The following is a 20961-nucleotide window of genomic DNA, read 5'->3' on the forward strand; positions in this document are numbered from 1 at the left end:
TCTATTTCCTTCTCTATACTCTCTCTGTCGCTTTGAATAAAATATCACAACATATGTATGTTTAGTCGAAATTTGTAAATATATATAAGTTTGCATTCACACATATGATTTTTATGAAACATTCATGCCCCAAACATAATATATTCTAACATATTAACATAGATGTCCCAAACATTTAGTGTTAGTTTAGGAACATTACATGTTTGCACTTAAATATATTGTGTTTTAAAATTGTGCCCGAAACACATTTTGTTTATATCGGAACATATGAAAAGCATATTTTTCTAACAATGTAGATGGGTTTATATTGCGACTAGAGCCAATTTTTGCAAACGTATGGTATGAAATTTGGGGATCGGTTTATGCGGGGAAACCTATGGTTGATCTGCAATACAACCCGACCTATATCAATAAAAACTACTTGTGCCAAGTTTCAAGTCGATAGCTTGTTTCGTTCGGAAGTTAGTGTGATGTAAACAGACGGACCGACTTCGCTAGATCAACACAAAATATCACCAAGACTCAGAATATACGCTATACGTTCAATCGCAATTCTAAATGCCCTGCTGATGGCTATCTTACAGCGATAGGGTCCCTACTTTATCCATTTCACACCTTTTGATGTGGTAATTTTGATTTCCATTTACTTCCTCTATTTGTTTACAAAATTCCCAATACATCCTTTCCATATACACTAACTTGCATATTATCATTAACAATCATCACAATCATCTCATTGTCACTCTTCATATTATCCTTGTATATACAGATAAGCATATAAATTAAAAATGTGAAAATTATTTAAATGGGACATTATCAAGTACAACATAGATTTTCCATTAACATTGATAAATAATTTTATTTGTGCATTTCTGATTAATGGAATTTGTTAAATTAGGTGTTAATTTTAATGCATGTGTTTCACATTCCATTGTAATTCAATATTAAAACAATACAGAATAGTAGAAATAAACCTCAAGTGTGCGATTGTTGTTTAATGTTTTATGTATTCATCATTTGTTTTATGTGAAAACACATTTTTTTCTCAAAACCGCTACGCTCATGTTGAGGAAAAACATGATTTTTTCTTTTTGGTTTATGTTTCTAACAAACAACCTATGTACTATTGTGTTGGAAATCAAATTACACTGAAAAAAATATTGTCGTGAGATCAAAGAAGACGCATTTCTCTAATATAAAGTTTTTTCCTTGTTCAAAAGTCGATAAACTTTTCAATGAAATCGTATTGTCCTTATAATTAAGTGATTTGGCTTAAAAATGGGTATCATAACATGAAAGAAAAAATGTTTGGGCTAAGGTCAACTTGACTTTAATAATTCAGAAAAATTCTTTAAATTTAATGAAATTGCCTTTAAATTTGTTGTCTTTTTGCATCTTGACTACAAAGCAAAAAATCATTCAAATATCGGAAATGTTTTTCAACACTTTATTTTAAAGACGTTTTTTACTTGAAACACAGCATAATTTCTACTAGAAGTCGAGTCTTAATTTGGAAAATAAAGTCGTCGTTAACTTGTTTTTAAAGGACTTTGATAGCATATGAAGAACAAAAGCTGAAAAATCGAAAAATTAAAATTTACTTCCTAGAAGCAAGCACACAAAACCCGATTTTAAAAGAGAATTGTGTCTTAAAAGTATCCTTACTTGTATTCTCCGCTTCTTTGGCTCGGAATCAATACCAAATTTTTTAAAGTAAAGACAAAATCTTTGGAACCGGGTATGCTTTTTTTTTTCAGTGTATAAAAACTTATTCTATGTCCAAGTGGCAGTTATGTATGAACATGTCTTTAATTATCGTAAAACTTAGATTGTAAAATTATCTTCGTAGTGGAACAAAATTTCGCTAATGGAAAATATAACAATTTCCCATAAAAATCTTACAATTCGACATAGACGGTTTCCTTAGTAAGACTGAAAAAATATTGTCGTGAGGCCAAAGATTTCATGTCTTTAAAATACGAATGCGAATTTTGCTTAGTACAGAAGGCGCATTTCTCTAATATAAAGTTTTTTACCTCGTCCAAATGTCGAGAAACTTTTCAACGAAGTCATTTTACCCTTATAATTAAGTGATTTGACTTAAAAATGGATATCTTAAGATGAAAGAAAATTTTGTTTAACTTAGGTCAACTTGACTTTAATAATTTAGAAAAATTCTTTAAAATTAATGAAATTGCCTTTAAATTTCTTGTCTTTTTGCATCTCGACTACAAAGCAAAAAATTAATAGAAATTGGAAATGTTTTTTAAACTTTATTTTAAAGACTTTTTGACTAGCATACTTTCTACTCGAAGACGAGTCCGAATTTGGAATTTTGTGCTGTCTTTAACACATTTTTAAAGGACTTTGCAAGCAGATGAAGTGGGAAAAAGTTGAAAAAACGATTGAATTAAAATTTGTTTCCTAGAGACAAGTACACAAAATCCAAATTTAAAAGAGAACTATGTCTTAAAAGTATCCTTGCTTCAATTCTCCGCTTCTTTGGCTCGGAGATAACACTGGCAAATATGTGATCGCAAATTCCACGCCGAAATATGGATCAGAGCATTTTTTAAATATTTTTTTTTTTTGCAATTTCCATAATTTTTGTTTGTCATTACTGTGTTTTATATCCGATAAAATTCAGAAAATTTTAATTTATTACAAAACAAGTAAGGAAAGTCTAAAGTCGGGCGGGCCGACTATATTATACCCTGCACCACTTTATAGATCTAAAATGTGTTGGGTGCTATATAGAAGGGTTTGTCCCAAATACATACATTTAAATATCACTCGACCTGGACGGAATTTGATAGACTTCTTCAAAATTTATAGACTCAAAATTTAAGTCGGGTAATGCACTAAGGTGGAACACAATGTTAGTGCAAAATTTCAACTAAATCGGAGCAAAAAATTGGCCTCTGTGGGCAAATGAGTGTAAATCGGACGAAAGCTATATATGGGAGCTATATCTAAATCTGAACCGATTTGGCTGATATTTTGCAAGTTTTTCGAGACTCATAAAATATTCGGATAAACGGAATTTGAGGAAGATCGGTTGATATACACGCCAATTATGACCAGATCGGTGAAAAATATATATGGCAGCTATGTATATCTAAATCTGAACCGATTTTCTCCAAAATCAATAGGGATCGTCTTTGTGCCGAAACAGGACCCTTAAGGACAATCGGACTAAAACTGCGAGCTGTACTTTGCACACAAAAATACACCGACAGACAGACAGACGGACATCGCTAAATCGGCTCAGAATTTAATTCTAAGCCGATCCGTATACTAAAAGGTTGGTCTATGATTACTCCTTCTTGGCGTTACATACAAATGCACAAACTTATACCCTGTACCACAGTAGTGGTGAAGGGTATAAACATAGTAAAACAAAAAATTTTTATCTATTGCTCCAAAAAAAACATCTTGTGATGTGAAAATTAGGTCCATCTCTACACCGAAAGAATTCTCTTCGTTAGTTTTACGAAGAATTCGTCATTAACTATTCTTCGTGAATTCTTCATATAAAACTGAACTCTTCATATAAAAAAACTAAAAATTATTAAAAAACTTAAGATGTAAAGTAGTGATGATATTTTTCACACTTGTTACTACAACCAAATGCACTTTCGACTATAAAATTTTTTCTAAAAGCTCGAACATTTTTCAAAAAAAAAAATTACGAAAGTGTATCATAAAAAGTACGAAACATTTTCTATAACAAGAACGAAATTGTTTCATAAAAAGTACGCAAATTTTTCATAAAAAGTATGAAGTTTTTCTTACAAACTACGAAAAAGTCCTAATAAATTTTTGAACAAGTATATATGGCCGTAAGTTCGGCCAGGCCGAATCTTATGTACCCTCCACCATGGATAGCGTAGAAACTTCTACGAAAGAATGTTATCCACAATCGAATTACTTGGGTTGTGGTATCTTAAAACTTCTTAACATCGTTTTCTAAGTTGTGAGTTAGTCCATTTAAAATAATATAAAAGTAAATAAGTAGAAATAAGTAAAAATTTGCGTTAGTTTAAGTACGGTGATTTTTTCGGTGTAGACATATGCGTATTTGCTTGTTGCTCGATTACCCAAGAAGATTTACTGAGCAACTAAACCAGTCAATGTGTATGGGTTTTGCCTGAGATTTGGAGTCTATGAAAAATGTAATATGGTCTACAGTGAATCCTCTAAAAGGCGGAATCCCACGGCCGCCTAAATTTTGTCCACATTTGGGACTTAATTTTAATGTGTTAATATAATAAACTACTAAACTACAAGACCTCATAGACCTTTTTTCGGAAGATTCAAGTGTGGTTCACTTTGGGTTTGGTGAACTACCAGAATTTGTTCTGATAATTGGTTGATAGTTTTGCTGCAAGTAGGGGATGCTGATGAGGAATGTGGTAATTCCGAAACGTGCGTCCATCCAACCATCTAGCAGTCTATAGGGCTATGCCCAAATAAATTTGACAAACCTTCTTTTCCTCAACAAGCAACAAGCAGTCACTGTTTGTTGGTGCATTGGTTTTTCGACAATCACTCTTGGATTCTCATTCGCCCAAATGCGGCAATTCTGTTTATTGACGAATCCACTGAGGTGAAAATGTGCCTCATCACTGAAGATGATTTTCTTCGAAAATTGATCATCATTTCTTGGAACCATTCTGCCCATTTACGACGTCCATGGTTCAAATTGAGTAAGTCTAAAATAGAGAAATGTCAAATAAAATTCGGAAAAAAACTTGGCGTTTAGGTGTGATTCACATTTAGGTTAGTCAACGCAATGGTTTTTAAGCTGAGATCAAAACAACAAATATGAATGAAGTACAAACCAACAATAACAAAACAAAACGAATATTTAATAATATACAAATGAAAAATGCTTTGTTTTTAATAAATTTTCTTCAATTTCACAAAACGATTGCCCATGTTCCCAAATCCACTTCCAGGTGAATATGAATCAATTCCACGATCTTCGTATCCTAAAATCCACTTTCACCGGAATTTTCGTGAAATCAATTCACTGGCAAAAGTCTTGGTGAAAGTTGAATTATGTCCAAGTTGGGTGTATTTCCGGTTAAAATAAGTACTCGCGTAAAAAATTTGAAATGTTTTATATTTAATACATGAGTTTTATTAAAACTGCGTCATTTTTAATTAAAACAATAATAAATTGTAATAAGTCTATTGATTCCACTTATTTTGATTTCCGCCTTAGTGAATTTTTGGGTGATTTGTTCAACCCAGCTGGTTACAGAAAAGTTCAAAAAAGAACGTGGAATTAAGAACACCAAATTTTCACGTTGGTGGATTTGACGTGAATAGTGGAAGTGAAATTGAAGTGGATATCCGAAAATGGGTGGATATCAACATATTTATATGAACCCAGCAAAAAAAATTGGAGGTTGTTGCACAGGCACAAATTTAAAAGAACTTCCAGAAGATTCACTCCCCATGATGTTCTTTATTTTAACTATCCATGAAGTTCTTTTAATTCAATTTTTTATAACTTGGTTTTTTTCATACCTTTCAGGGGTAATTTTTATACCCTCCACCATAGGATGGGGGTATATTAACTTTGTCATTCCGTTTGTAACACATCGAAATATTGCTCTCAGACCCCATAAAGTATATATATTCTGGGTCGTGGTGAAATTCTGAGTCGATCTGAGCATGTCCGTCCGTCCGTCCGTCCGTCTGTTGAAATAACGCTAACTTCCGAACGAAACAAGCTATCGACTTGAATCTTGGCACAAGTAGTTATTATTGATATAGGTCGGATGGTATTGCAAATGGGCCATATCGGTCCACTTTTACGTATAGTCCCCATATAAACGGACCCCCAAATTTGGCTTGTGGGGACTCTAAGAGAAGCAAATTTCATCCGATCCGGCTGAAATTTGGTACATGGTGTTAGTATATGGTCTCTAACAACCATGCGAAAATTGGTCCATATCGGTCCACTTTTACGTATAGCCCCCATATAAACGGACCCCCAAATTTGGCTTGCGATTGCTCTAAGAGAAGCAAGTTTCATCCGATGCGGCTGAAATTTGGTACGTGGTGTTGGTATATGTTCTCTAATGACCATGCAAAAATTGGTCCACATCGGCTCATAATTATATATAGCCCCCATATAAACCGATCCCCAGATTTGACCTCCGGAGCCTCTTAGAGGAGCAAAAGTCACCCGATCCGATTGAAATTTGGTACGTGGTGTAAGTATATTGTCTCTAACAACCATGCCAAAATTGATCCATATCGGTCCATAATTATATATTGCCCCCATATAAGCCGATCCCCAGATTTGACCTCCGGAGCCTCTTGGAGGAGCAAAATTCATCCGATCCGGTTGAAATTTGCAACGTGTTGTTAGTATAAGGCCGCTAATAACCAAACCAAAATTGGTCCATATCGGTCTATAGTTATATAGCCGATCCCCAATCACACAAAAATTGGTCCATATCGGTTCATCATCATGGTTGCCACTCGAGCCAAAAATAATCTACCAAAATTTTATTTTTATAGAAAACATTGTCAAAATGTTATTTCTTGAAATAAAATTTTGTCAAAATTTTATTTCTATAGAAAATTTTGTCAAAATTCTATTTCTATAGAAAATTTTGTCAAAAATTTTATTTCTATAGAAAACTTTTTTCCAAATTTTATTTCTATAGAAATTTTTTTCCAAATTTTATTTCTATAGAAAATTTTTTCCAAATTTTATTTCTATAGAATTTTTTTCTCCAAATTTTGCTTCTATAGAAGATGTTGTCAAAATTTTATTTTGTCAAAATTTTATTTCTATAGAAACTTAAACTTAATTATATACGTATTTAATCGGCCTTTTTTAGTTCAATATATACCACGTATGGACTATGTGGTATATATTACGGTATTATGAAGTTTTAAAATACCTTGCCATTGGCAAGTGTTACCGCAACCCAAGTAATTCGATTGTGGATGACAGTCTTCAGTAGAAGTTTCTACGCAATCCATGGTGGAGGGTACATAAGCTTCGGCCTGGCCGAACTTACTGCCGTATATACTTGTTTTGTTTTAAATAGTTTAAAAACGGAGTAAGAATTCATAAAATTGTACAAATCATTTAAATTTTGTCGAAAAAAATGCTAAATCCAATCTGAAAAAATTGTGTATTTTTGAAAATATTTGAGGTCAAACGTTTCCGACAAGCGTTAGAATCCATTAAACATTAAAAAAAAATATAAAAATTATTTATTTGACAAAATATCACAGAATTTTTTAATTTACATACAAAATATTGAATTCGGATTACACCTAAAGAAGTGATGCAAATTCAGTGCAACGGCTGTTGAAATGAAGGACTTCCGTCCTATGACAAGCCCATGTTAAATTCATCGCTTCTGCGTCAATTTTGCACCACTTCCGGATCCAAAAAGAACATTTTCATTACTTTTTTGGGGACGCTTTTTTTTGGGGGGAAGTTGTATTAGGAAAAAGTTTATAATATAAAACCACAATAAAGGGTTCACTTTTTTGAGTTTAAGCTTACGTCAAAATTTAATTGCCATATTTAAATTATTTGAATAAAAACTCAACAATGCCATTTGAGGTTTATATACAAAGTCACCATTAGATACTATTCAATATTATGTTTCTCTAGAACATTCTCATTATTATCACCACTTTGTTTATACAGAATCATATTCACACACGAATAGGTTTCATATGAATTTCATAGTTCGTTCTACTTTGTTATAACATTCAACTTTTCTTTCTTTCTTTCTCTCTTTGTCAAAGTAGAGCGTTGAATTTTCCAAAAGTTCCAAGTTGCTAAACTAACAAAAACTTAAAAACAAAAAATAAAATTGAATAATAAACACACAAAATAGAACATAAACAACAATATTTTCCTTTGGTGAATAATAAACCCCAGATACTTTTGTATCAATAAAATGTACTAAAATATTGAGTTACAAAATTGCAATGTTGTTATTGAATTTCTATATTGGAAAACTAACAGAAATCTAAAAAAAAAAAATAGCAACAAAAAAAAAACATTGGTTTGTTTTATATGTCACTAAAACCTGAAATCTATCGAAGCACATAAGAATACTCTACTCTATCTGTCTATATATACTACTTACTACCTACCTATAACTGTAGGTAACAACAAAGCCAAAAAATAACAACAAATAAGAACAACAACAACTACTACAAAAAAAAAACAATCAAGCAACCTCCTCTACCAACTAACCAAGCAACTAACATGAATACCATGCTTAATGTGTAATGCCAACACCACCACCACCACCCTCCTATCCTGCCACTCGTCAATATTTCTATCTACTGGCAACTCCAACTCCAAAATTCCATAACAACAACAACAGCAACCATTACTACAGAAACTACAGACATATTTGTTTATTTCTCTTCTGAAGGAGTATTACCTTCACTAATACCCACTACTACTACTACTACTCTACTATTATCATAAAGTATTTAGAGTTGTGTTTGTGTTTCCTTGTGAATGCCCTCTGTTTTGTTTGGTGTTATATGTGAGTGTTTGTCTCTTGTATATTTCGATGAGAATAAAACAATACTAGCAAGAAGAAGAAGAAGAAGTCAAATATAAAACAAAAGAACACAAATTAAATATTAATTGCTTATATCTCTGTTTTACAAAATCAAAAAAAAAAAAAAACTACTATGGTTCTTTGAAATTGTTTGAAATTTTATCTTTAATATTTTCAATATATTTCTTGACTTTCCAACTAATTAAAATTGTTGAAAAATTAAAACCGAACAAATATATGAAAAAAAAACAACAACAACACCTACACAAAAACAATCACAAAACTAATGTAAAATATACACAACAACAATAACAATCTGAAAATACCACAATAATCTTCTATTTTTATCTGCTATCTTCTATTGTTGCAACATTGAGGTAAGTGATGTATTAGAATTTATGTATATGTAAATGTAATATTTACATATTTACTACTACAATACTGACACTTGAATTTCCATTTGTATTAGCCCAGCTAGCATTTTTGTCGTTTTTTAAGCACTTTCGAGTCTTTTTCGAGTCTACTTGGCGATTAAAAAGGCAGAATATGAGCTCATTTTATGAACATAAAAGACTCTTTTGTCGGGAGAAAAACGTGACTACCCGCGACTCTTCTTTATAAATCATTTATGAGTCTTCTTCTATATTATTTTAGAGTCTTTTTCGACTCATTTTTTAGTAGCATTAAAGTCTTTTTTGGATCGTTTTTTGATCAGTTTTAGTCTTAATATACCTCATCTGCGATTCTTTTCCGAGTCGTTTTTCAATTATGATTATAATCCCTTACGAGTCTTTAATTGATCACATATTACTCTATTTATGAGTCACTTATGAGTCATTTAATAGTCATATTTCTAATCGCAAATGACTCTTCTAAGTACATTTTTGAGTCGGTTTTCTGAACCCTTTCCCTTTAATTAATAATACGTGTTTTTTTATTAATATAAATATTTAATATTAATATTTGTATTATAATTATTTTAATTAAAATACTTAGTATTTAATAACAAAATTATAAATAATAATAATATAATAATATAATAATAATAATAATATCATTTCCCTGCCAGCATTTCAAAGTTCCATTTCATCTTCATCGCTACCACAGACTCGTAAATGTCACTACAACCATCCTACTGTGATGGGGGGGCAGCATATCATAAAGTACAAAATGTACTTCATACATGTATTTTGCCATCACTACTTTTACAAAAGCCATTTAATTTTTTGTGAAACGCCAAGCGCAACCAGCTTGTTATATTTTATTTAAATAAAAACGAAAATAAAGATCTGAAAACATAGATTTTACGCTTAAAATTGTGAAAGGTATATTGGTGAACAAATTTTGATTTTCCAAACGGAATAAAGTGATTGTTTTTCAAATATTTTACAGACACGCTGCCTCCATCGAATAAAAACACTGGCTGATAGACGCTGCAACATGTAACTCTCTACTTGTAACACTACATCATCATTAATGCAAAAAATTATGTTAAATGTGATGTGATAGTGGTATAAATGTTATATTTTTAAGAATTTGTAAATGATTAATCAAATTAATAAATATCTAAACAAACGTGTTTTACTCGACCACAATGATTCTTTTACCACTATCTTAAAATGTGCTTTTTCTGATTGTTTGGAGGGTCTCTTATTGGCGTCGTTCTAAATTGATCTATAAAGGCACCCAATAATTGCACTCATGCGAAACCTTTTTGTAGTAACTTGGCGTGGTACAACTTCTCAATAGTGACGGCGCTTTTCCGACGAGTTTTTGATATCGTATATGATTGTTTTCGACGTACTGGGGATTCTCAGAAGCGCCCCCAAATTCAAAAAATGTTGGCAGGGTTGTTAATATTTCTTTAAATGAAAAAAAACAATTAATTTTAATAAAATTAAATAAAAAAATATATATATACTTAATCACTTCTTTTCGTTTTTGTCAAAAAATCCTTAGTATGGACAAAATGTTTTTGTAATACGACATTCATTTCCCTGTCTGTCGTTTCGTATTTAAGATGACATATATCTAAAAATATATAAGTGATTTTCTTGTAATAAAATTTAATTATTATTTGTATTATAAATATTTACTTACTTTTAATTAAAGTTATTATGAAAGATTTTTCAACACTGGGCTTAGTGCTAGTCCCCTTCCAGCCATATAATGTAGCCAGTTCATCGGAATATACTTTCCGAACTGAATATCTTAAAAATTGTGCGTGTCCTTCTCCGCCGGTTTTTGCTGTAACCTCTTTCGAAAAAATGTAAACTGTGTTAAGAAAAATTATAAATTATCAATTTTATTTGTTAGTTTGTTTCGTCGTCTTTCATACTTACAATTTGTTTCAGCTTTTCTTCATTTTCCTGTAGCAAATTCTCAAATTCATTTAAATCGTTCCATTTAATAATAAAATGGAAGTTTCTGACAATATTATAGAGATTGCCCCGTTAAAATTGTGATTTAAATAAAAAAAACACTTGCAATAACTCTGTAAGATCATTATTTGATCACCAAAAGTACTCGAAGATGACTCCTTTAGACGATTTTAAATCGAACACATTTTATGCCCATTAGCGCGAGTCATTTTCGTGCCATTTTTTGGTCCCGTAACTGTTTAAGCAGTTTTTGATTACCAAAAGTACTCGAAGATGACTCCTCTAGACGGTTTTTGTTAGATTTTTGTTATTTTTTGTTGTATTTTATAACGAACTCATTTTACGCCCATTAGCGCGAGTCATTTTCGTATCGTATTATAATCACATAACTGACATAGCAGTTTTTGATCTCCTAAAGTACTCGAATATGACTCATTTAGACGATTTTAGTTAAAACAATCACCCAAATGCTAGCTGGGAGCTTTATAATTTCAAAACACTAGAACCAATTGTTATTAGGTATTTTTATAAGAATAAACTTTAGTGTTGTGACTTTAATTTTACATCGCACATATATACAATAGCAACTATTGCTCTAACAAGAGGGTCAGAAAGATCTAAAGTCGAGTCGTAAAGCAACTCAATTGAGTTGATGGAAAACCAACATATGTAAGGAAGTGAAAAAAAAAGATATGTTCTATAGAGATTTGGTATATTTGCCAAATTCAACATTTTATAACCAAGAGCTTTCAGAAAAGTAGTTTAGATCCGGAAGTAGTACAAATTTAATCATCTCCAATGAATTTTACATGGGCTTGTCATAGGGTGGAGGTACTTCGTTTTCGGATCCTTTGCATTGCTTTAGAAATTGTGCCTGACAAGTTCATTTGAATAAAGAAATTTAAAACAAAAAACTTAAAAAAGATTTTTTTTTATCAATTTCACTTTTTTATTTTTACCAATACTTTTGTTATACTTTTATATTTTAATTATATAAGTTTTACAACTTTAAAAACTTTTTCGCTCGTAATATGACACTAAGGAATAGCATTTCATCTACTTTTCGAGATGTTCGTTGCTAGTATCAATGAACACTTTTTTATCAAATATTTTTTTCAAAAGATTGTATTTTATGCTGCAGATCGCTTTTATGTTTTTCGGCGTATATTTTTGCAGAAATTTTATTTTTCCAGTTAAACTCAATAAAAAAATTAAAATTCTCGTAATTTGCAAATCCTTCTCAAAAGAACTTCCACTGAAGTGAAAAAAGCCAGGTTCCAATCCCCGCGGGTGAAATTTTTAATTGTATTTTTAAAGTTTTTTTTTTATACCCTCCACCGTAGGATGGGGGTATATTAACTTTGTCATTCCGTTTGTAACACATCGAAATATTGCTCCAAGACCCCATAAGGTATATATATTCTGGGTCGTGGTGAAATTCTGAGTCGATCTGAGCATGTCCGTCCGTCCGTCTGTTGAAATCACGCTAACTTCCGAACGAAACAAGCTATCGACTTGAAACTTGGCACAAGTAGTTGTTATTGATGTAGGTCGGACCCACAAATTTGGCTTGCGATTGCTCTAAGAGAAGCAAATTTCATCCGATCCGGCTGAAATTTGGTACATGGTATTAGTATATGGTCTCTAACAGGGATCCGGAGCGGAGCGGAGCAAGCCCTTTTTTTTGCCGGAGCGGCATTTCTAAAATCCGGAGCGGAGCGGTTTCCAAATGAAAAACCGCTCCGCTCCGAATAAAATATTACTTGAATGAAATGTGTAATGATTTGAGTTTGGCAAAGGAAAAGAGATATGCTGGCAAATTTGTTTAGGCAGTAGCCGACTATCAAACCCTTTTTCGGGAGGTTCAAGTGTAGTTCACTTTGGGTTGAGTGAATTACCCGAATTTATTCTGATAATTGGTTGATAGTTTTGCTGCAAGTAGAGGATGCTGATGAGGAATGTGGTAATTCCGAAACAGCTGTACATCCAACCATCTTGCAGTCTATAGGGCTTTGCCCAAATAAATTTGACAAGCATACTTTTCCTCTGTTGGTTAAGCTACACTTGTAGTTTAGTCAATGCATGGCTTTAAGCTGAGATCAAAAACAACAATAACGATTGAAGAGAAGCCAACAATAACAAACAAAACGATTGAAATGTGTAACTTTGAAATTACACTGTGTAGGTAATTTCAAATTTAGCTAGTACTTAGGGTAGTGTGAGCAAACGTTTAAAATGTACGATATGTATTTTTGTACGTACGTACATTGGGGTAAACACAACGTGTTTTTTTAGTAATTGTTTTCAAAAACGGCAAATGTCAAAATATATCTCTAGTATGTGTTGTAAAAGTAACAACAGTACACTCAAAAAAAAAAGTGAACTCTCTATTTCACTAAAGCCAATTTAACTTTATTTTAGTTCATGGAATTATTATGTTTGGAGAAAGTTTCCTTTACTCTAATATTTTTTTGTGTACGTTAGTTAAATTAACTAAAACCGAGGAAAAAAATATACTCAAATGAAGCACAAAGGTTAACTAAATTCGTGTCTTCCACGAAATAGTTCAGAATTTCTTTAAATTTGTAAATTTTACCAAAAATGCGTCCATCGTGAACTTCGTATGTCACTAAAGACATTCTTGCAATTTTGAACTCCAAGTTTTTCCTTCAAACTACAAAATTTTCTTTAACAAGTGAAAAAACTTAGTTATGTCTAATAAATTTTCTAGAATTTGTCGAAAAATATTTACTTATTTTTATGACATCGGCGTGATGCCAACGTTTGTAATACTGTTTAGTTAAAATTTTCTACAAATATTCAAAATTTTCTAAAATTAACCGAAAGTTTTCTTCCTAGTGGGTTCACTGTTTTGTCAGTGTACTTTCGATCAATTTCATCCCGTATTACTACAAAGATGTTTGTAATGAACGTCAAATAAATGCAATTAAACGATCTTATTTATATTTAATTTTTTAGTTTTCTACACTGAAAAAAATATTGTCGTGAAGTCAAAGATTCCATGTCCTTAGAATAAGAATGCAAATTTTGCATAACATGGAAGACGCATTTCTCTTATATAAAGTTTTTTTCCTTGTCCAAAAGTCGATAAACTTTTCAATGAAGTTGTATTGTCCTTATAATTAAGTGATTTTACTTAAAAATATGTATCATAACATGAAAGATAAAACTTTTGAGGTAATGTCAACGTGACTTTAATAATTAAGAAAAATTCTTTAAAATTAATAAAATTGTCTTTAAATTTGTTTCCTTTTTGCATCTTGCCTACAAAGCAAAAACTCGTTAAAAAATAAGACATGTTTTTCAACACTTTATTTTAAAGACGCTTTTTACTTGAAACATAGCATAATTTCTACTGGAAGTCGAGTTTTAATATGGAAAATAAAATTGCCGTTAACTCGTTTTTAAAGGATTTTGATAACAACTAACGAAAAAAAATCTAAAAAAAATGAAAAATTAACATTTGCTTCCTAGAAGCAAGTACATAACCCCCAAATATAAAAGAGAATTGCGTCTTTAAAGTATCCTTACTTGTATTCTCCGCTTCTTTGGCTCGGAATTAATACCCAAACTGTTAAAGTAAAGACAAAATCTTTGGAACCGGACATGCTTTTTTTCAGTGTAAGGACATTCATATTTGCTTTACTATTGTACTATATCCTAGCATTCTCTTATTTCTGATATTAGTTCTCGAAAATTTAATTAAAATTATGGATAGTTTCAATTTTGGTTGAAAAATGTGTATTATTTTAATTTTTTCTCACATTGAAAACTAATGACTTGATTTGTATTATTGCATGTTATCTACTTTTTTTGAGAACGAACATTTCTTAAAAACGCTGTTCGAAAATGTATTTTTACAATAAAGGGGAAAAAGCGAAATTCGGTAACACTAGATCTGAGTAAGAATATTCGTATTTAGGTATACCACGGACTGATTTCGATGGAGGTTGTTGCAAACATAAACAAACACACACACACATTACAAATATAACAAAACCTCTTCTCTACGTCTGTTGCAAAACAAACAAAAAAAACTTTCGGAGAGTAGTTACTTCTACTCTGTGTATAGGCTTTCAATTCCAATCAGCGTTGCCGTTTTTATTTCTTTAGAAACTTTAAACTTAATTATATACGTATTTAATCGGCCTTTTTTAGTTTAATATATACCACGTATGGACTATGTGGTATATATTACGGTGTTAGGAAGTTTTAAGATACCTTTCCATCGGCAAGTGTTACCGCAACCCAAGTAATTCGATTGTGGATGACAGTCTTCAGTAGAAGTTTCTACGCAATCCATGGTGGAGGGTACATAAGCTTCGGCCTGGCCGAACTTACGGCCGTACATACTTGTTTTTACATTTCTTGTTGATGTTTTTTTCTTTTCTGCGACATTTAATTGTCCACAATTTAAATTTTGAGTTGAATCTGCCAAATAGCGTATTTTGTAAGACTACTCCAATAGTACACCCTCAAAAAAACTAGCTTCTTTAACATATGTTCCAAACATATTTTGCAGGAAGCACATATATTATTGGATACTGCCGAAACATTAATATGTTTGTTTTATGTGAACATATTATATGTTTGGAAGCATTTTGAGCCCAAAAATATTATATGCTTGGAAGAATTTTTCCCAAAGACGATTGTGCTCATTTCCTAACATACTCGTAATTTTCACATCCACGAAATATTTTAGTTCTTGGCACCTTTATCTTTAATACAAATAATGTTGAAGAAATTATTCACTTTCATAAATTTTTTAAATTTTACCTTTCGCCTGCACGGAGAATCGAACCGAGGACCATACAGTTTGTGAGCCAACACACTATCCACTGGGCTACGTAGCTGTTATAGTCACCAGTAGATAATTATCGTTATAAGTTACTTTTTATAGCATAGTTTGCAGCGCCCACGAGCCCATGCAAACATAATATTATTTAACAGAAACATACATTTGTTTGCCACGTGGAGCAGTGGTTAGCATGACTGCCTTGCATGCAAAGGGTCGTGGGTTCAATCCCTGCTCCGACCGAACACTTTTTTTTTTAATTTAACTTTAAAACTTTAAAATTTGGAAGGAATTCAAAAACTCTAACAAATGAAGAACGTGGAGTCGAGTATAAACATACATAAATAATTTTATAATATAAACATAAATTTATTTGGGCGTGAACAGTTTTTTACTAGCATTTAACACCATCGGTCTAAAATGCCTTTTATTTTTCTTTAATAATTCATTTTAAAGAAAATAAACTTTTTAAATTGTTTTAGCTGCAAAACTCGAACTTAATGCTGGCTTTTATATTTGAAGGTGTCCGTCAACTCCTCGTGGACTAATTATTAATAAAGAGGAACTAAACTTTGTTTTTATACATTTTACTGTGTAATTTTTCACTATTTCCTCCTTATTTCATTTTACTGTCCCAACTCTAAAAAGAGTATAGTGCCCTTTCCTTATTTTTATGAAGACAGCTGATTTCGAACCAAGAAAAACTTGTGCCCATAATGCCAAAATGATAAACAAAACACATGTCCACACATACATAAAATGCTGTTCTCAAGACGAAAACATATGCTGTTTGGTTTTCAAATGTCTATTCTCTTTATTCAAATTAAATAATATTTAGACTTAAGCATATCAGATTTTTGGCCTTATCATAAAACAGTTTTCCGCAACAACATACAAGCGGTTTCACAGAAATTGTTCTCTTTTGATTCTTTTGCTGGGTTATGTTGATATCTTTCGTCAACTCTCCCGGTTTCCATCTCTATTTCTTTCTCTATACTCTCTCTGTCGCTTGGAATAAAATATCACAACATATGTATGTTTAGTCGAAATTTGTAAATTTATATATGTTTGCATTCACACATATGATTTTTATGAAACATTCATGCCCCAAACATAATATATTCTAACATATTAATATAGATGTCCCAAACATTTAGTGTTAGTTTAGGAAAATTACATGTTTGCACTTAAATATATTGTGTTTTAAAATTGTGCCCGAGACACATTTTGTTTATATCGGAACATATGAAAAACATATTTTTCTAAAACAGAAATGTTTGTGAAACAACCGTATCGGAACTAGCGCCCTCTATTTGCAGCGAAACTATAAACCAGTTATCGGAATAAATTCGGATAATTATTGAAGTATTTGGATTTTTAAACTTATTTGCATTTGTACTTAAATATCTTTGTTAATACATCGCAAAAAGACAAGGACAATTCGATAAATGAGATCGGTATCCTAATTGGCATTTTATGGAGTCTAGATATAAAGTTTAATAGCTTCAAAAATACCAAAATCCTTAAAAGACGGCTAAAAAATGCATATCTCGGAAAACTTTTTGGGTGTATATGAAATGTCAAAAGATTTCTTTTGTAGACGCTAAGCAAAATTGTTGCCAATAACCTAAGCTGAAGTTTTTTTTCGCTTTCACTCCTTATATGTTTTCGATTGCTCCATCAAAGCCATTTGCAGATAACCTTTTTTAACTCTGCTCTTTTGACATTTAGAAGCCTTTGGTCTTCAATTGAAATTTCCTTTCTCTCCAAACCAAACCCCAATTCAGTCGATTGATAAATTTGCAATCAGGATCATTTGTCATTTGGAACATTTTTAGTGTAGCAAATCAATTTCACTTTTCTAGGTAATATTGTCCTAAATCACCGCGATGACAAATTGAGGAGAAAAATGGAATAGGATCCTCGAATTCTGTAGGACAATGTCAACATTTCATTTTTGTGTGTTAAAGAGGAGAAATGAATGAAAAAAAAAACGCAGAAAAATCCCTCTGCTTTTGTTGCTCATTAGCAAGACCTCGAACAATTATTTTAAAGAGCACGTTCTGTAAAGTTGTTGGTTTGTTTTTTTTTTTTCATTTCATTTTGGCTGGATTGTCGTTTTCTATTTTCATTATGTGAGGCTTTACAGGCTTGTTAAAACAAATGACCACGAAAGGAAGTTGGCGATGTTTGTGGAAAGAGCTCGATTTGTTTTCGGTCGTTTCATTTCATTTTGCTGTAGTTTTTGATGTTCATTGTGTTTTTGTTCATTTTTATGTTTTGTTTTAATAAATTAAACATGACTCACCATTATAGTTAACAAGAAAACGAAAAAGGGAATCGTTTGCTTCTGCTCTTTTCTATCGGCTTTACTTATGAGCCGACTGGCTGGCTGATGGTGTTGGCTTTTAACAAGGCCACCATGGCGCCTGAAAAAAATAAATCGAATCTAAATTGGGGACCCTACACCCCCTTTCCCCCTATTGGGATTTGCTTGATTCGTAATTGTTTTGTAAGCAAAATCGATAACGTTAAACTGGATACACAATTTATTTATGGCAGGAAATAAAGTGATTTTATGTATGACTGTGTGTGTGGCGTGTGTGTCGATTAAGAAGGAGTAGAAATTTATAGATTAACACATACATCGATGGCGATAACAAGGAATTTGATTTAATTAAATTGAATTTAAATTCAATGATTGTATGAAATATGCCTATTAAGGATCAACAAATAAATTAATTTGCTATCCATTAAAGGATGACAATGTATCATCCTTTGAATCGAGTCAAATCAGAGCAAACAAATTACAAATTTGATTGAAATGCAAACTCAAATTCATCCGTCCTTATGTCCACATATTTACACACACACAACTCATAGTCTGAATTCTTTGATATTTTGCACTTAGATCTTGGAAGTAAAATTTATTTAATTATGAACAAAGTCAAAAGCATTTGTTTGAACATAATTGTTATATGCAGAGAAGAAACATGATTGTCACAATCATATTCGAAGTGCAAAATAATATGATAGGAGATATTTTTGCGGCGACCCTGTAACATTTTAACCTGCAACCATGTTGGCTCAAAGAACATGGTTCTTTGAGCCAATATGGTCACAACCTAAAATATTTTGATCTTTATGAAAAAACTTTTTTCATCGTAGAGAAAAGGACGCCACTTGAGAAAAGAAAACACAAAATTAACTTTATTTGTTTGTTTTTATTTATTTACAAACTAATTCATTGTTTATTTGTATTTATAATGCCGTTCAAGCAAACATCATATATTTTTACACACTCTATTTTATTTCAATTTCAACAATAAGTAATTATTCCATATTTACATCGTGGCCATCAAATGTACAAACGTAGACATGATGTAACTGCAAATAAAAATAAATTGTACCATATATCAAAATTCAGAACAAAAAACCGGTACATTTTTATACCCTCCACCATAGGATGGGGGGTATATTAACTTTGTCATTCCGTTTGTAACACATCGAAATATTGCTCTAAGACCCCATAAAGTATATATATTCTGGGTCGTGTTGAAATTCTGAGTCGATCTGAGCATGTCCGTCCGTCCATCTGTCCGTCCGTCTGTTGAAATCACGCTAATTTCCGAACGAAACAAGCTATCGACTTGAAACTTGGCACAGGTAGTTGTTATTGATGTAGGTCGGATGGTATTGCAAATGCGCCATATCGGTCCACATTTACGTATAGCCCCCATATAAACGGACCCCCAAATTTGGCTTGCGAGGCCTCTAAGAGAAGCAAATTTCATCCGATCCGGCTGAAATTTGGTACATGGTGTAAGTATATGGTCTCCAATAACCATGCAAAAATTGGTCCACATCGGTCCATAATTATATATAGCCCCCATATAAACCGATCCCCCGTTTTGGCTTGCGAGGCCTCTAAGGGAAGCAAATTTCATCCGATCCGGCTCAAATTTGGTACATGGTGTTAGTATATGGTCTCTAATAACCATGCAAAAATTGGTCCACATCGGTCCATAATTATATATAGCAAAAATTGGTCCACTTCGGTCCATAATTATATAGCCCCCATATAAACCGATCCCCCGATTTGGCTTGCGAGGCCTCTAAGAGAAGCAAATTTCATCCGATCCGGCTGAAATTTTGTACATGGTGTTAGTATATGGTCTCTAACAATCATGCAAAAATTGGTCCACATCGGTCCATAATTATATATAGCCCCCATATAAACCGATAACCAGATTTGACCTCCGGAGCCTCTTGGAAGACCAAAATTCATCTGATTTAGTTGAAATTTGGTACGTGGTGTTAATATATGGCCTCAAACTCCCATGCAAAAATTGGTCGAAATCGGTCCATAATTATATATAGGCCCCATATAAACCGATCCCCAGATTTGACCCCCAGAGCCCCTTGGAAGAGCAAAATTCTTCCCATTCGGTTGAAATTTGGTACGTGATGTTAGTATATGGTATCCAACAACCATGCAGGAATTGGTTCCTTCCAGCCCATAATTATATATAGCTCCTATATAAACCGATCCCCAGATTTGACCTCCGGTGCCTTTTGGAGAAACAAAATTCATATGATCTGCTTGAAATTTGGTACGTGGTGATCGTATATGATATTTAACAACCATGCCAAAAGTGGTCCATATCAGTCCATAATCATATATATAGTCCATAATCATAATCATATATAGCAAATATCATCGGAGTGAGTTGAAATTTGGTACATTGTGCTAGTATATGGTCGTTAACAACCATGCCTAACTAGGTCCATATCGGTGTATAGTTATATATATCCCTCAGATAAATCGATTTCCAATCACACAAAAATTGGTCCATATCAAGATCATAATTGTATATAGCCCCCATATAAGCGACCCCCATATTTCAATTCTGGCTCTCTACGTATCGTAAAAAAAGTCCATATCGATTCGTAATTATTTGTAGACTTAACTATACATAACTTTTTTGTCTACTATATACCACGTATGGATTAACTCACAATTTAGAAAACGATGTTAAGAAGTTTTAAGATACCACAACCCAAGTAATTCGATTGTGTATGACAGTCTTTTTTCGTAGAAGTTTCTACGCATCCATGGAGGAGGGTACATAAGATTCGGCCTGGCCGAACTTACGGCCGTATATACTTGTTTTTTTCTATCAGCTTGACTCTT

At 32.2% G+C, this 20961-nt stretch overlaps 2 long non-coding RNA genes across 3 annotated transcripts in view; both read left to right on the plus strand.

Moving 5' to 3' along the window:
- The window catches only part of LOC142230488 (uncharacterized), a 224281-nt gene that overhangs the window by 33255 nt on the left and 170065 nt on the right, over positions 1 to 20961 (plus strand). Inside the window, exon 3 of one of the 2 annotated variants that reach the window (XR_012720706.1) lies at positions 7795 to 8947. This is a non-coding gene — a long non-coding RNA (uncharacterized LOC142230488). The remainder of the gene's footprint in view (positions 1 to 7794; positions 8948 to 20961) is intronic. The other variant, XR_012720705.1, reaches the window with a different exon arrangement.
- Positions 9629 to 10165, plus strand: LOC142230490 (uncharacterized). Its single transcript, XR_012720708.1, has 2 exons — positions 9629 to 9895; positions 9963 to 10165. It is a non-coding gene; the product is annotated as an uncharacterized LOC142230490 (long non-coding RNA).

Source organism: Haematobia irritans, chromosome 3 (assembly GCF_050003625.1).
Source record: "Haematobia irritans isolate KBUSLIRL chromosome 3, ASM5000362v1, whole genome shotgun sequence".
NCBI lineage: Eukaryota > Metazoa > Arthropoda > Insecta > Diptera > Muscidae > Haematobia > Haematobia irritans.